Below are 5,825 nucleotides of genomic sequence, written 5' to 3'. Positions count from 1 at the left end.
CAGGGCGAAGTTGATTATTCAGCGTCTCTGAATAAGAAGTACAGAAGTACAGGTTACTGTCACCCCTCCCCCCCCCCCCCCCCCCCGCCAGTCATGTGATAATTCAAAATTACTCCATTTGCATCCCAGAAGAGAATGAGCAAGACTTTTCCAGCAGACGGTTGAGTGCAGAATTTTTTTGGTTTTGATGATGAGCTGTGGCACTATCCCTTGCTTGACTGTTTCATTTCTAATTGGTGATAGTGGACCCAAGTCACATCACCTGAAACAATTTTTTTCCAGAAATGCATCACCTTTGACATGGAAATGATGCAAAAGTTCCTCAAAGGCATCAAAACTATGGTCTTTCAATTCTGTGATCAACTGACATGATACCTATCTTGCAGACACCTTATTAAAGTGCCGTACATAGTGAACAACATTCTGTGCTGAACCCAAACTAATCTTCAGACTTGCGGCTATTTTGTTCTGAGTTATGTATCTGTTCTCCTTTACAAGCTCCTCCACTAACAAACATCCTCATTCGTGACTGAGCCTGCCCTGGTCATGGGATACCCTCAACAGACGTTACACCACTTTTAAACTTTCTACACCACTCACACACTTGCTGCAACACATAAATTGTTGTACTGCACTGTCATTCAGCGATGAATTTTGATTGATTTGACACTTCCATTATGTAAAAAAGGCATTACAGATTGCTGCTCAGTCGCAGTGCACATTGAAAGCAAAGTGGCCGTCTTGTAGTGGATGCTGCTACCTTCTCCTGCGTTGTAGCGTCACTCTGCACCTCTTGGTCACTTTCTGAACCTCAGGAAACACTACTGCCACCTACCAGCTCCATTACACAACCTTTCAAAATTTTATGGAACTTTTAAGGTTTCCATGTGAAACACCCTCTTATACAGAGGAAATAACATAATCGCCAAGTTCCACAGTGATAATGTTTAAGTTGCTTCTTTCACCAACATCAGCATGTATGATCTTAATATCTGGTTCTGCAAACAATGAATTGTAGTACTGTCAATGGGGCCTTTCAGCAAAGAGGGGGTATCTTGCATATACACATCATCACATTTCTGATCGATGCGCAGCTGTTTCAGCAAATTTGTTTCAGCTGGTGGTAAGCTTTCTATGTCGGCAGAAATTATTGTCATCTCTGGCCCTAAAAGGGCTGAAGTTGAGTGGGAAGATTATCTTTTATTTCAAAGAATGCCTATTTATTGAAAGAATCAGCTGGTAATTTTACTGTATTTTTATTATCCTCAAGGGACTTCCGACTATGAGTAAATATGCACTCTTCTAGGAGGCTCATTTTATCTCCCCCCACATTCCATAGTTGGCTGTAAGCCAATGATAAAAGTTTAGTAACCAGTAACATACTTAATAATGACATTAGCAATAAATGCTGTGGATCAATAAGTGGAGCACACAGATACGTACCAGAAAGCAGCATTCACACTAGCTTTCGAACACTACTCATTTTCTAACAATACTACACACATAAACACACAGCCACCCAAATGCACACTCCCAAGGCCATGGCAAGACTCATTAGACACTCAATTATTAAAACAGTTGCCTGAGTTGGAGATGGGGAGGATTACGGAAGAACGCGAGGAGGTGATAGTAGGAAAGAGGCAGATCTTTAGACAAATGACTCTGTAGGTGCACAAGACTAAAAGTGTACAGAGAGTGCAACAAAAAAAAAAACATGTAGGAAGAGGAGGAGAAAAGAGGAGGGCAGGAAAAGGTGACAATCAAGTATGAGAAAGGGAGAGACAGGAGATGGGTTGAAAAAGGGAGGAGATACACAGGGAGAAGCCCACACGGCTGAGGGGGAGGGGGGGGGGGGGAGTGGGAGTGGAGGCTGAATGAATTGTGGTAGGAGATGATGGATCCTGCACCTGAGCCAACCACATGAGAACAACTCATGGTGTGCAAGATTGGGAGTAGGATTGAAACAGGCATGGACGAGGATATTCTGTGGCTTAGGTGGGTGGTGAGACACTACTTTGGGGGATGTGGGTAAGATCTTGGGTACTTTATCCCTCATATCAGGATACAAAAAGTTGTAGGCGAAGTCCTAGTGGAGGATGTGGTTAAGCTTATCAAGATCAGGGTGATTACTGGGTAATCAGAGGAGTACCGATCAGTGGCTGATTAACAGGTTTACTGGTGTCAGGGGAGCAGATAGCACAGAAGACTTGTTTGTGGATGAGCTGGATAGCATACTGTCTGTCAATAAAGGTTCTCGTACAGTTATTGTTCTAATTCAACAACTCCTACTTTCCACTGCAGATGTGATGTCCACAAATGGGGATGCTGTAAGGAAACGACTTTTTGACATGGAATGGGTGACAGTTGTCAAAGTGGAGGTACTGTTGGTTGTTGGTGTGCTTGATAGGGACAGACATATTTATGGAGCTGTCTGAGAGGTAGAGGTCAATATCTAGAAACATGGCTTGATGGAGAAAGACCAGGTGAAGTAATTTGGGAAAGGTGTTGAGGTTATGCCGTGAGTCCAGATCACGAAAATGTTATCAGTGAATCTGAAGTAGATAAGATGTTTTAGGTGTTGACTGGATATGAAGGACTGCTTCAGATGGCCCATAAATAAGTTGGCGTAGTGTGGGGTGGATTTATTTGTAGATTTGGCTTTTGAAAGTGAAATAATTGTGGGTCAGATTGTGGTTGGCTAGAACTATTACAAAAGAGGTGATGGGTATGGATTTTTTATTTAATTTGCACGTCAAGTTCCGTAGGACAAAATTGAGGAGCAAATCTCCAAGGTCATGGAATGTGTGAGTGCATGAAATTATAACATAAAAGTAATAACAGATAAAAATAAAATGTTTATGAACCCGAAAAAAGTCAAGCCACAAGTTTAAGTAAACGCAGTAACAATGCAACAAGAATCAGCTTGATTTTTTCAAGGAACAGCTCGACAGAGTAGAAGGAATGACCCACGAGGAAACTCTTCAGTTTTGATTTGAAAGCGCATGGATTACTGCTACAATTTTTGAATTCTTGTGGTGGCTTATTGAAAATGGATGCAGCAGTATACTGCACACTTTTCTGTACAAGAGTTAAGGAAGTCCTATCCAAACGCAGGTTTGATTTCTGCCGAGTATTAACAGTGAAAGCTACCTATTCCTGGAATAAGCTGATATTGTTAACAAGAAATGACAGTAAGGAAAATATATATTGAGAAGTCAATGTCAAAATACCCAGACTCATGGACTTATACAACTTATTGCCCGAATTGCCCATTTCTGAGCCAAAAATATCCTTTTAGAATGGGAAGAGTTACCCCAAAATACAATACCATACGACATAAGCAAATGAAAATAAGCAAAGTAGACTAATTTTCGTGTCGAACGATCACTTACTTCACAGACTGTTTGAATAGTAAAAATGCAGCATTAAGTCTTTGAACAAGATCCTGAATGTGGGCTTTCCATCACGGTTTACTATCTATCTGAACACCTAGAAATTTGAACTGTTCAGTTTCATGAATCATATGCCCATTCTGTGAAATTTAAACATCAGGTTTTGTTGAATTGTGTGTTAGAAACCGTAAAAACTGAGTCTAACTGTGATTTGGCGTTAGTTTATTTTCTACAAGCAATTAACTTATATCATGAACTGCACTGTTTGAAACCCAGCCAATGTTGCACATCCTTTACTACCAAGCTAGTGTCATCAGCAAACAGAAATATTGCAGAGTTACCTGTAATACTAGAGGGCATATAATTTTTATAAATAAGGATCTGGAGTGGCCCCAACACTGATCCCTGTGGCAACCCCCCATTTGACCGTACCCCACTCAGACCTCACATCAGTCATTCTCAACACTGTGAATAATGACCAGTTGCTGTCTGTTGCTAAAGTAAGAGGTGAACAAACTGTGAGCTATTCCTCGTATTCTACAACGGTCCAACTTCTGGAGCATTATTTTGTGATTAACACAATCAAATGCCTTAGTTAAATCAAAAAATATGTCTAGCATTTGAAACCTTTGTTTAACCCATCCAGTACCTCACAGAGAAAAGAGAATATAGCATTTTCAGTTGTTAAATGACTTCTAAAGCCAAATTGTACATTTGGTAGCAAATTGTATGATATAAAATGATCAATTTTATACAGCCTTTTCAATAACTTTAGCAAACACTGATGGCATAGAAATAGGTCAAAAAATTGTCTACATTATCCCTTTTTAGATCTACATCTACATACATACTCCGCAATCCACCATATGGTGCGTGGCGGAGGGTACCTCGTAGCACAACTAGCATCTTCACATCTTCTCTCCCTGTTCCACTCCCAAACAGAACGAGGGAAAAATGACTGCCTATATGCCTCTGTACGAGCCCTGATCTCTCTTTCTTACCTTTGTGGTCTTTCCGCAAAATGTAAGTTGGCGGCAGTAAAATTGTACTGCAGTCAGCCTCAAATGCTGGTTCTCTAAATTTCCTCAGTAGCGATTCACGAAAAGAACACCTCCTTTCCTCTAGAGACTCCCATCCGAGTTCCTGAAGCATTTCCGTAACACTTGTGTGATGATCAAACCTACCAGTAACAAATCTAACAGCCCGCCTCTGAATTGCTTCTATGTCCTCCCTCAATCCGACCTGATAGGGATCCCAAACGCTCGAGCAGTACTCAAGAATAGATCGTATTAGTGTTTTATAAGCAGTCTCCTTTACAGATGAACCACATCTTCCCAAAATTCTACCAATGAACCAAAGACGACTACCCGCCTTCCCCACAACTGCCATTACATGCTTGTCCCACTTCATATCGCTCTGCAATGTTACGCCCAAATATTTAATCGACGTGACTGTGTCAAGTGCTACACTACTAAAAGAGTATTCAAACATTAAAGGATTCTTTTTCCTATTCATCTGCATTAATTTACATTTATCTATATTTAGAGTTAGCTGCCATTCTTTACACCAATCACAAATCCTGTCCAAGTCATCTTGTATCGTCCTACAGTCACTCAACGACGACACCTTCCTGTACACCACAGCATCATCAGCAAACAGCCGCACATTGATATCCATCCATCGAAGAGATCATTTATATAGATAGAAAACAACAGCGGACCTACCACACTTCCCTGGGGCACTCCAGATGATACGCTCACCTCCGATGAACACTCACCATTGAGGACAACGTACTGGGTTCTATTACTTAAGAAGTCTTCGAGCCACTCACATACTTGGGAACCTATCCCATATGCTCATACCTTAGTTAGGAGTCTGCATTGGGGCACCAAATCAAACGCTTTCCAGAAGTCAAGGAATGTGGCATCTGTCGGATACCCTTCATCCATGGTTCGCAAGATATCATGTGAAAAAAGGGCAAGTTGCGTTTCGCAGGAGCGACGCTTTCTAAAGCTGTGCTGATGCATGGACAGCAACTTCTCTGTCTCAAGGAAATTATAAAGTGGCTTTACTACTGAGTACTTTAATCGTTCAGGAAATTGACCATTCCTAAAGGAAAAATTACAAACATGGTTAATTACAGGGCTAACATGTGCAGAACAGTACCTCAATATTCTGCTAGGCACTCCATCATATCCAAGAAGGTCTTCAATGGTTTAATTATTGACTCACTCTCCCTCTTGTCTGAATCACAGAGGAGTATTTCAGACATCAATCTCGGAAAGGCATTTGCCAAGAGAGTTATATGATTCCCTGTAGAAACTAAATTTTTATTTAATTCATGAGCAATGCTCAGAAAATGATTGTTAAATACTGTACATATATCTGATTTATCGGTAACAGAAATATTTTTACTATGAACTGCCTTTATAT

The sequence above is a fragment of the Schistocerca americana genome, chromosome 3 (genome assembly GCF_021461395.2).
Source record: "Schistocerca americana isolate TAMUIC-IGC-003095 chromosome 3, iqSchAmer2.1, whole genome shotgun sequence".
Taxonomy (NCBI): Eukaryota; Metazoa; Arthropoda; class Insecta; order Orthoptera; family Acrididae; genus Schistocerca; species Schistocerca americana.
The sequence above is the reverse complement of the archived record's forward strand: the minus strand, read 5'-3'. Positions refer to the sequence as shown.